The sequence below is a fragment of the Schistocerca piceifrons genome, chromosome 3 (assembly GCF_021461385.2).
Source record: "Schistocerca piceifrons isolate TAMUIC-IGC-003096 chromosome 3, iqSchPice1.1, whole genome shotgun sequence".
NCBI lineage: Eukaryota > Metazoa > Arthropoda > Insecta > Orthoptera > Acrididae > Schistocerca > Schistocerca piceifrons.
The window spans coordinates 899,344,755-899,357,227 of record NC_060140.1 but is presented as its reverse complement, the minus strand read 5'-3'; the positions used below and the strand labels follow the sequence as shown (position 1 = coordinate 899,357,227).

At 46.6% G+C, this 12,473-nt stretch overlaps 1 long non-coding RNA gene across 1 annotated transcript in view; it reads right to left on the bottom strand.

Annotated features, from left to right (window-relative positions):
- Positions 1-6,749: 6,749 nt before the first annotated feature.
- LOC124790092 overlaps positions 6,750-12,473 on the bottom strand; it is a 518,638-nt gene continuing 512,914 nt past the window's right edge. Inside the window, exon 5 of the long non-coding RNA XR_007016218.1 lies at positions 6,750-6,842. This is a non-coding gene — a long non-coding RNA (uncharacterized LOC124790092). The remainder of the gene's footprint in view (positions 6,843-12,473) is intronic.

The following is a 12,473-nucleotide window of genomic DNA, read 5'->3' as shown; positions in this document are numbered from 1 at the left end:
CATTTGAAATTAATAATAAGAAAGCTGTATTAAAATCGAAACAGGAGCATCGGATGGGTATAGAAACGTAGTTACAGCTCTTAATCTTCCTGTGTTTTCTTATTCGGGGTGTTCAAAAAGTCTCTCCGTAGTGCCGTATGATTGTTGGCCGCGAGTCCCGCATGATTGATTGTTCGCCTTCCTGGGTTACTTAAAATGCTAACCATTGAAGAACGTGTGTTTTTAGTCGAACAAGTGTTCAAAGCTGGCGGTAAATACACAGTTTCAGCTCGTCAAACATTTAATTCAGTTTTCATCGCGATACTGTGCCAGATTTGATTCACAAATTTCGAAGTACGGGTTCAGTGACAGATGCACCGAGAAGTGGTCGTCCTAGTGTTTTGTCTGAGGATAAACTATTCGATATTTCCGATAAAATATCCAAGAGTCCGAACAAGTCAATAAGAAAACTCGCCTAGGATATCGATGTTAGTGTCGGAACAGCCAACACAGCAGTGAGGAAAAAATTAGAACTTTTTCTACACAAAGTGACAGTCGTGCAAGAACTGAAAAATAGTGGTCATGGCAAGAGACTGCATTATTGTCAATGGTTCAAAAATTTCGTTCAACGAAATGGAAGGGATATTTTTAATGAAACGTTGTTCACTGATCAGACGTGGTTTCATTTATCCGGGTACATGAACTCGCAAAATTCTCGTATGTGGAGTACTGCAAATCCATTGTGTAGTCATGAGGAACCACTTCATTCTGTGAAAACAGTTTTGATTGCAGTTTCTAGACGTCAGTTTGTGAGTCCCATACTTCTCAACCAAACAATAAACGCACAACGATACTGCAGTGATATTCTGTACCCATTTATAGGAGAACCTGTGTTAAGTGAAATACTGAACGGTTATTTTCAGTAAGATGGTGCAATCGCGCATACAGCTCGCGTTTCGATGTCACTGCTTGCTGATGTCTTTGATGATCGCATAATTTCGCAGGGACTTTGGCCTCCACGATCGCCTGACCTAACACCGCCAGACTTTTTCTTCTGGAGTGCAGCGAAAGCAACTGTCTATAAAAACCGTCCAAAATCCATCGATGAATTGAAAACTGCAATATCCACTTTCACTGCTTCTGTTACAGAAGAAATTTACAGCTTGTGTTTGGAAACATGACTAGACAAATTGAACTGTTTATTCAACAACAGGGGGGACACTTTCTACATTTAACGTGAAAATTTGTAAGTAAAAATGAATATTCAATAAATTAGTAACTTGTATTTCACTGAGTTTCATTGGTATATCCACTGCGGCATAGGGCACGCGGAACTAACAACCATACGGCACTTCTGAGAGACTTTTTGAACACCCCGCATGTGGGCTCCATCCCCCCCCCCCCCCTCTCCCCTCGGTTCACGTCCAACTAAATAAATACTGATTGTCCCTAACAAAATTTGCGGCCACTAATATGTAAATTATATTGTACGGAACAGAGGTCGAAGTTTACACACAACAAATTAAGAAAATATCTTGCGTATGAAAACTAATATAACATAGTGTTCGCTTACTGGCCATTAATTGTGCTTCAAGAGCACCACACCCATTCGGTAGGCAGTGTACTGTACACCTCCCGGCGTGCGGGTACACGTAGCTGGTCCGATCTTTATTCCTCAAATCATCGGTATAAAAAACGAAGAGGTCTACCATTTCATTGGACTCATGTACGGGTGGGATTCACGCAGGGTGAGTTAGCTGGTCCGATCTTCATTCCTCAAATCATCGGTATAAACTGTTTCAGAACTGCGAAATCCGCCAAGGACTGAAAGGAACAAATGGTGACAAACGAAGAGGTCTACCATTTCCTTGGACTCGTGTACGGGTGGGATTCACGCAGGGTGAGTTAGCTGGTCCGATCTTCATTCCTCAAATCATCGGTATAAACTGTTTCAGAACTGCGAAATCCGCCAAGGACTGAAAGGAACAAATGGTGACAAACGAAGAGGTCTACCATTTCCTTGGACTCATGTACGGGTGGGATTCACGCAGGGTGAGTTAGCTAGTCCGATCTTCATTCCTCAAATCATCGGTATAAACTGTTTCAGAACTGCGAAATCCGCCAAGGACTGAAAGGAACAAATGGTGACAAACGAAGAGGTCCACCATTTCCTTGGACTCATGTACGGGTGGGATTCACGTAGGGTGAGTCGTCAGACGTGTGCTAGGGAGAAATGGTCAACTAGGAAAGGCAGTTGTCGGACAGAGTTCTTGCGAACCTCAGCTCACGCTGTTCGTCCGTGAGATTCAGAGCGTGGTAGGTAAAGGTATCCAGGTCGGTGCTGTGATACTTGACTACAGAAAGGCATTCGACACATTACCACATCTTCGTTTAGTAAGCAAAATACGAGCTGCCGAGAATCGGACCAGATTTGTGATTGGATGAGGAATTCTTTGGAGATAAAACTCAACAAATTGTTCTTAGCGGATGTAAATCGTCGTATGTAAAAGTGATTTCTGAAGATCCTCAAAGCAGTGTGATAAGGCCGTTCTCTTTCACAACATATGTGACTAATCTAGTGGATAAATAACTCGGGACCACGCAGACGATGCAGTTGTCTGTGGGTAGATAGCAAAGCCGGAAGACTTTAGCGAAATGCAGGAAGACCTGTAGCAGATCGACAATTGATGCAGAGACTGGCAATTGACAATGAAATAAATAAATGTGCCGTACTGTTCATAAGTAGTCAAAATATCCGCTGCTGTTAGATTGCGCTATTTGCGATAAATTACTGGACACTATAGTGCAGTAAAATACACAGGAGTAGCCCTATGGAGTGGTCTTAAGTCAAACGATCAGATAAAACAAATTCCACGATAAGCAGGTGCTAGGCTGAAATTCATTAGAAGAATCTTAAGGAAATGTAATTCATCAACGAAGGAAATGGCTTAGACCGATACTTTAGAACTGCTCATCAGTCTGGGATCCATACCAGGTTCATTAACAGAAGATGTGAAGAAGATCCATCGAATAATGACGCTTTTCGTCACATGATCGTTTAATTGACACATGAGCGTTAAGGAGACGCTGAACAAACTGCGGCGTCGGACGCTACCAAACGGGCATTCTGCATCACGGAGAGGTTTACTTCGAATGGCCAAGGGCGTGACAACATGTTACTTCCTCCGCTCCCAATGTCTCGAGAAATGATCACAACGAGAAATTCAGAGAAATTACAGCTGATACGGATGTTTACCGACAATCGTGGTTCCCATGCGCTATTTGCGAATTAAACGGGGGGGGGGGGGGGGGGGGAGTTAAGCTTGTGATAGCATAAGTACCTCCGCCACTCACCGTAAAGCGGCATACGGAATGCGGATATAGATAGGGAGATATTGTAAGCGAAACGGTGACATAGGTCTGTTTTGTCGTAGTCACTTTTTCACGTCAGTCTGTAACCGAGGAAGTCTAAGTTTGCTTGCAGCATCAGGAATAGTAGCAAGTAATGAAAGTTTACTTATTGCGTGTAAGAATACATTAAATTTGTAGGTGATTCGAAGGTACGCAGGTTACAAAATTTACTATAGAGAACATCAACAGTGGCTACGACCATGCTGGTATCGAGTTAAACTAAGCTCGGAAACCAGTCACGACTACTTCATTATATTCTGAGCACTATGGGACTTAACTTCTAAGGTCATCAGCTCCATAGAACTTAGAATTACTTAAACCTAACTAACCTAAGGACATCACACTCATCCATGCCCGAGGCACGATTCGAACCTGCGACCGTTGCTGTCTCGCGGTTGCAGACTGTAGCGCCTAGAACCGCTCGGCCACCTCGGCCGGTCCTCATTATATGCTGCTTCGACTCTGGCATATACTTCATCAATGATAGTGGCCGGCGAGTGGTGGCGGCACAGCATCATTAGATACCTCCAGTGGGTTCGGTATCTAAAGAAGCTGCTGAGCAGGCCGAAGAGGCCGCGCGGTTCTGGCGCTGCAGTCTGGAACCGCGAGACCGCTACGGTCGCAGGTTCGAATCCTGCCTCGGGCATGGATGTGTGTGATGTCCTTAGGTTAGTTAGGTTTAACTGGTTCTAAGTTCTAGGGGACTAATGACCTCAGCAGTTGAGTCCCATAGTGCTCAGAGCCATTTTTGAAGCTGCTGACCGAGGCACCAGTCGAAGACACGCTGTATCGTGACTGGTCAGGAAAGTACGGAGAATATGCGGAGTTGTGCTACCTTGCTGAAAGATGTTACAAAAACCTCGACGGTAGTGCACACCCATAGGGCTTAATACGTCAGAAATATTATGGCTGCTGTCCAAATTATAGGCTGTACGAACGAGAGGTAATTGTGCTATATGTGGAGTGGTACCATTAACCATTATGGCTTATGATGTTGAGGAATACAAAGTGGCAACGTCCATTATGCTTGGAGCCTTCATACACGGATACATCCATCGTGATAGAGTGCACAGAACTAGAATTCGTCTGCCCCCAATAAGGTCATAGAACGCACCTTTTTCAGAGTGCCACTCTCTGCTATCGCACCAACAGAATCTGCAATGGGCACCTTGCTGACAATCAATATCGATCGCAGCGAGGATATTTGTCATGACAAAGAGTCCTTTTTGCTTACTGACAGCATGTGTCGTAAAAGGAGAACTCTGCATAGGTAACTTAAAAAAATACACCACTGGCCATTAAAATTGCTACACCACTAAGATGACGTGCTACAGACGCGAAATTTAACCGACAGGAAGAAGATGCTGAGATATGCAAATGATTAGCTTTTCAGAGCATTCACACAAGGTTGGCACCGGTGGCGACACCTACAACGTGCTGACATGAGGAAAGTTTCCAACCGATTTCTCATACACAAACAGCAGTTGACCGGCGTTGCCTGGTGAAACGTTATTGTGATGCCTCATGTAAGGAGGAGAAATGCGTACCATCACGTTTCCGACTTTGATAAAGGTCTGATTGTAGCCTATCGCGATTGCGGTTTATCGTATCACGACAATGCTGCTCGCGTTGGTCGAGATCCAATGACTGTTAGCAGAATATGGAATCGGTGGGTTCAGGAGGGTAATACGGAACGCCGTGCTGGATCCCAACGGCCTCGTATCACTAGCAGTCTAGATGACAGGCATCTTATCCGCACGGCTGTAACGAATTTTGCAGCCACGTCTCAATTCCTGTGTCAACAGATGGGGACGTTTGCAAGACAACAACCATCTGCACGAACAGTTCGACGGCGTTTGCGGCGGAATGGACTATCAGCTCGGAGACCATGGCTGCGGTTACCCTTGACGCTGCATCACAGACAGGAGCGTCTGCGATGCTGTACTCAACGACGAACCTGGGTGCACGAATGGCAAAATGTCATTTTTTCGGATGAATCCAGGTTCTGTTTACAGTATCATGATGGTCGCATCCGTGTTTGGCGACATCGCGGTGAACGCACATTGGAAGCGTGTATTCGTCATCGCCATACTGGCGTATCACCCGGCGTGATGGTAGGGGGGGCCATTGGTAGCACTTCTCGGGCACCTCTTGTTCGCACTGACGGCACTTTGAACAGTGGACGTTACATTTCAGATGTGTTACGACCCGTGGCTCTACCCTTCATTCGATCCCTGCAAAACCCTACATTTCAGCAGGATAATGCGCGACCGCATGTTGCAGGTCCTGTACGGTCCTTTCTGGATACAAAAAATGTTCGACTGCTGCCCTGGCCAGCACATTCTCAAGGTCTGTCACCAATTGAAAACGCCTGGTCAATGATGGCCAAGCAACTGGCTCGTCGCAATACGCCAGTCACTACTCTTGATGAACTGTGGTATCGTGTTGAAGCTGCATGGACAGCTGTACCTGTACACGCCATCCAAGCTCTGTTAGGCTCAATGCCCAGGCGTATCAAGGCCGTTATTACGGCCAGAGGTGGTTGTTCAGAGTACTGATTTCTCAAGATCTATGCATCAAATTGAGTGAAATGTAATCACATGTGAGTTCTAGTATAATATATTTGTCCAATGAATACCCGTTTATCATCTGCATTTCTTCTTGGTGTAGCAATTTTAATGGCCAGTAGTGCATTTATGTTTGGCCTATCGCGCGCTAGTCGCGTGGAGGAAAGCTGAGATCCACCGTAAGCCCATCGATTCGGTATATGCACAACAGTCGGGAATCGCTACCAATGTGAGCTGCAATATCAATTACAGTCTCAATAGGTCACAGTTTTGCCACTATTGAATTTGGAGATGTGTTGGTAAACGTTTCTTCTCCTTGCTCAGCGCAAAAACGATATTCTGAGAAACAAATCAGCATTCAGAATGGGAGACCGCCTTCGTAATCGTTCCTTACAAACAAAATGTAGACGTTATCACTCTAGTTTGTGCACTTGCAATTAAATGCTGATCGTTTGGATATCTTCGTATCAGTACGACGTTCGTTGCACGTAGCCTTCACGGTGTCACAGTTTAACCAGCAGTGTACTGAGTAAGGCAGCGGCTCACCTGGCAGACTGTGGCCTGCGTGGAGGGCCAGGGCCGCAGGACGGCGGCGAGCGCGAGGTGGCCGGCGGCAAGCAGCGCCGAGAGGGCGGCGGCGAGCGCGCGCGGCGCGGGCAGCATGGTGTGGGCGGCCAGCAGCAGCGCGAACAGCGGCAGCGGCGCCGCCCCGCCGCCCAGCGCCAGCGCGCCGCCGCCCAGCCCGCACAGCGCCGCCGTCGACGCCGCCAGCAGCCGCCGTGGGCCGCGTACCGCCGGCACCTGCGCCGCCACCAGCAGCGCGCCGCTGCCCGCGCACATCGCCGACAGCACCCACACCGGCACCGGCGACTCGCCCGCGCCGCCCTGCGCCACACGATCGTTTCGCTCCTGAAGATGGGATCACTACAGGCCGAAATGTCATTATAAAGACTGTGGCTATGTCATCACTTTGGTGAATTTAGCCTGTGTATGTGTGTCTTATTTATTCTCAGCGCCGCCCTGCGCCACACAAACGTTTCGCTCCTGAAGATCAGATCACTACAGGCCGAAACGTCATTATAAAGACTGTGGCTATTCCAACACTACGGTCAATTTAGCTCGTGTAAGTGTGTTTCATTTATGCTCAGCGACGAGGTTACCAGCAACCTTACTAAAATAACCAGAAAAAATTTGATTATAACGTCTAAAATATTAAAAAGATGCCACGTATAAAATATTAAAAACAAGTAAAGGACAATCTCATGTTCGTCCATTTAATCACTTTAACATGCTAACCTGCAGATGCTGCCAATTTAGTTAAAGGTTCTAAAATATTCTGTAGTATCATTGCCACAGATACTACTACAATGCCGCACCGACACAAGGTTGGCAGCCCGTCGTCTGCCGAGCACAGCGCACTCTAGCGGGCTGTGCAGCTCGACGGAACTTCTTAGCTAGATTTCAACCTAGGCAGACGCACTTTCATAATCGGCCCTCAGCCAGTTCTGTAATGTTTGCATTAATTCTCTGAGGAGGGCCTATCAGGCTTACTCCCTGAGAATATGTTGTATTAGTCCATGGTATTCCATGTTACGAGATTGTCAGTTCATAGACGCAGCTGCTGTCTTACAAACTACTGAACATAAGTAATTTCAAGGTACTATAATAATCCCTCTCTCTAACAGTGTGCCGTACCGCATATTATTGCAACCTGGACTCCTTCAGCTCCTATCAACTTATTTGCATTTAGTAACGAGCTGAAAACACCCACGCGTTTTGTGCCTCTAAATAGTGAGACACAATATATTCTATTAAAGCATGGATAATACGAGGACGGTAAAATGGCGACACAGTGATGTGTGACTGACCGATCAGCTAAAAAAGCGAAGAGGAGCCAGCCCCGATAAAACTTTAAAATCTCTTCCCTAATATTTTGCAGAGCTAGTAGGACATTTCACAGAGTCGGAAGTGGTGCCACTTTCGTCTCACATTCAGTTAAAATACAGGGCAAATCGGCTGGTAAATTAATCGCCTTTCTCTTTTCTGAGTATAAAACACAGGCAGTTAAAAAGCGGGGCATCAATTAAAAAGTGGCACTCTGTGACCTTTAAGCGACAAGCACTCCTCATTGGAGAGTCCTCTCGTTGGGGGATAGTCTTGCATCATTGGACTGTGTGCCATGCTGAGACAAGGGAGGAGGACCTGATCCCGCCTGTGTGGCTGGAAGGAAGTACGTCATAATAACATTGTTGATTTTACTGGTCATAGGTGTTCTCTGTCACTTACAGCCACTCTTGTTCCAATCTACGGATGACCCTCTACCACAACAGTTAATTGATATCGTATCGGGAGACGGCACACTGAAGCACGTCATTATCGATACATGCCCCCTTGGCTCCTTCATCTGATAATTCGTTTCCCTAAATTTCCATGTAGACTGGTATCCAGCAGAAGGACGGCTACTTCCACGACCTTTCGTGGCCGCAGAGTCACGACCTGGAGATTCTGGACTACTTTATCTGCTGCGTGCTTCTGCAGGTATGTTAAAGTTTCATGTCACAGGTATTTCCTAAGGATTCAACGACATATGACTTCACCAGAAGCGTACATTACAGACGATACCCACATCGGTTGCCCGTCGTGTGTTCCGGCATCTTGCAAAGGAAAGAAATATATTGTGAATATTGGGTCTACTGACGTACGTTGCTGGTGATAACCTATTGCTTTTCTGGACACGTATTAGTAATGTGTGGCGTTTCAATCATCATCATACTTACCTTTTGGCGAATTTAAAAAGACATTGCAGATATTCTGTTTTAACCACGGTGAGACCTCTGGGGTTCAGTTTATATATGGGATGTGTATGAGGTGGGCAGAAGGTGCAGGATTCGGCCTGGAGACTATACTGGATTCTTTCTGTGGTCATTCTTTTCCTCTGTCAGGCAAGTTAAACTCTCGTGGGCGCAGCCAAACACTGTCTTCCTTACCTCAAGTGTACAGTAGGGTGGCTCTTCCATCTCTGATGATTCTATACCCACCAGTTTGGTTGTCCGCAGCTCGTGGTCGTGCGGTAGCGTTCTCGCTTCCCGCGCCCGGATTCCCGGGTTCGATTCCCGGCGGGGTCAGGGATTTTCTCTGCCTCGTGATGACTGGGTGTTGTGTGATGTCCTTAGGTTTGTTAGTCTTGGGGACTGATGACCATAGCTGTTAAGTCCCATAGTGCTCAGAGCCATTTGAGCCATTTGGTTCAAGTTCATGTAGAAATAAGTCGTGCGGACTACCGAATTACACATATACTCGCATACATATATCCCGAACACCCAGATTCCTTGGAGTGCACGAAAAGAATCACTAGTTAATATGCACGGACGGACGTTCGATTGAAGAGCAACCTAAGTGACAATTACCAATGTCCGGTCTAGGTGCAGCACTTACTGCGCATCACAGTAAACTATCGATCAATTCTTAAAGTCCGTGAAACCTACAAGTGCCTAAAGAACTTTTTCGTTGATTGCGACTCAATAACAACGATCAGAATTCAGTAAACCGTAGAACAACCACTAGTCAGTATTAATTTTCGACGTAAAAATATCCTCAAAACACCTCCTTAAACCTATTCAGAAACTATTCCTCGGAAGAGACGCAATCGAGTAGCTACGCTGTGGCCACGGGTATGTCAGCTCGCCAGTTAGCCTTCGCTGCCACTGCACTGTACAGGACCTGGTATTCAACTGAAATAAACGTACAACGCTACCGTTACTTTTAACAATTAGTTCATTGCATTCCACAGCTGTCGGCTATTGCTTCTGTGGCCAGCACTCGTTGATGTCGTCTTTGCCCCGGACTACTGCTGCCGGCGATAAGCGCAACCCGTACCATTTTTGACCGCTCACTCTGCTAAAATTGGCGGATGATGTCATAGAACCGACACTACATTTTTGGAAACGAACAGAAATTGAAAAAAAAGTTATACTAAGATACGTTTCCGTTCTCCAACTTATCTCTTAGGACTAATGTGGTTGCTAAAACAACAATTTAAGACGACTTGACTAGCTTGATGACAATTAAAATTTTATCAACACTGTGTGAACTGTCGCATGCCGATAGCCCGCAAGAATATTCACGCAGTTCACAGCTGTCGTAGTGCCTCCGATTAATACCGCACGTCCCATGGAAGTGCAGGTAATTGTCCTCCATAATGTAATAATACGCCCATGGTTCTGGGTACGTGGCGTGTTTCAAATATCCGTTCGCATTCATGACGGCATTTCGGAACACGACCATCGACCTGATGTAACAAGAAACGCGACTCATCTGACCGAGTGACACGTTCAGTCTGTGTCCGTGTGCCTACTGCAAACGTTACTGACGATGTCTTTGGCCCAGAAGAGGATCACGTGAGGTCCTCTGATGCGGAGCTCCATATTCGACAACGGCGTTCTATGGAACACTTGTGCCCGCACCAGCGCTCAACTTGTGGAGTTTGTGTCGGTCTCAGCGTCCCACATTTCAGCACTGGAGAACCGTCAATATCAGAGCGGGGATCAGCCAGGTACTGAGGCAGACTGCCTGTAAGGAGAATTCCCGTCTGCACCTAAATAGCGATCTGGACTGAAGGTGTTACCGTTACACTGTATTCAGTTGCCCAAATAAGACTGTACTAGGGTATAATATTCCGAGAGTACTTGTACATCCCGATTTCAAATTTCACTCTCAAATGCAACTGTTTACGAGAAAGATGGGTGACCTCTCGAAAGTAGCTGTTTCTAAATAAAACGATATAATGCGGTTTTTGTGAAATATTTATGTTACACTGAAGCTCCAAAGAAACTGGTATTGGCATGCGTATTCATATACAGAGATACGTAAACAGGCAGAATGTCGCGCTGCGGTCGGCAGCGCCTATATAAGACAACAAGTGTCTGGCGCAGTTGACAGATCGGTTATTGCTGCTACAATGATAGATTATCAAGATTTAAGTGAACTTTAAGTGCCATTATAGTCGGCGCACGTCCGATGGGACACAGAATCTTCGAGGTAGCAATGGAGTGGGAATTTTCCCGTACAACTATTTCACGAGTGTACCGTGAATATGAGAAATCCGGTGAAACATCAAATCTCCGACGTCGCTGCGGCCGGAAATAGATCCTGCAAGAACGGGACCAACGACGACTGGAGAGAATCGTTCAACGTGACAGAAGTGCACCCCTTCCCAAAACTGTTGCAGATTTGAATGCTGAGCCATCAACAAGTGTCATCGTCCGAACCATTCAACGAAACGACATCGATATGGGCTTTCGGAGCCGAAGGACCACTTGTCTACGCTTGATGACTGCACGACACAAAGTTTTACGCCTCACCTGGGTCCATCAACACCGGCATTGGACTATTGATGACTGTGGCTAAGCCATGTCTCTGCAGTATCCTTTCTTCCAGGAGTGTTAGTTCTGCAAAGTTCGCAGGAGAGCTTCTGTAAAGTTTGGAAGGTAGGAGACGAGATACTGGCAGAAGTAAGGCTGTGAGGACGGAGCGTGAGTCGTGCTTGGGTAGCTCAGATGGTAGAGCACTTGCCCGCGAAAGGCAAAGATCCCGGTTCAAATGGTTCAAATGGCTCTGAGCCTAGAACTTAGAACTACTTAAACCTAACTAACCTAAGGACATCACACAACACCCAGTCATCACGAGGCAGAGAAAATCCCTGACCCCGCCGGGAATTGAACCCGGGAACACGGGCGTGGGAAGCGAGAACGCTAGGCAAAGATCCCGAGTTCGAGTCTCGATCCAGCACACAGTTTTAATCTGCCAGGAAGTTTCACTGTAAACATGTTGCCTTCTCAGACGTGCCTCATTTCAAATTTTATCGAGCGGATGGACATGTACGGGTTTGGAGACAATCTCATTAATCCATGTACCATGCTTGTCAGCAGCGGGCTGTTGAAGCTGGTAGAGGCTATGCAATCGTGTGAGGCGTGTGCAGTTGGAGCTATATGGGGCACGTGATACGTCTAGATACGACTCAGACACATGACACTTATGTAAGCATCCTGTCTGATCACCTGCATCCATTCGTGTTGGTGGTAAGTTCCTATGGGACCAAACTGCTGAGGTCATCCGCTTACACACAACATAATGTAATTTAAACTAACTTGCGCTAACGACAACACACACAGCCATGCCCGAGGGAAGACTTGAACCTCCGACGAGGGGAGCCGCGTGAACCGTGGCAAGACGCCCGAGACTGCGCGACCCATTCATGTCTACCGTGCATTCCGACGGACTTGGGTAATCCCAGTATCACAATGCGATACCCCACACACCAAGAATAGCTACACAGTGGCTCCAGGAACACTCTTCTGAGTTTAAACACTTCCGCTGGCCACCAAACTCCCCAGACATGAACATTATTGAAGATATCTGGGATGCCTTGCAAAGTGCTGTTAAGAAGAGATCTCCACCCCCTCGTACTCTTACGGGTTTATGGACAGCCCTGCAGGATTCATGGTGTAATCTCCCTCC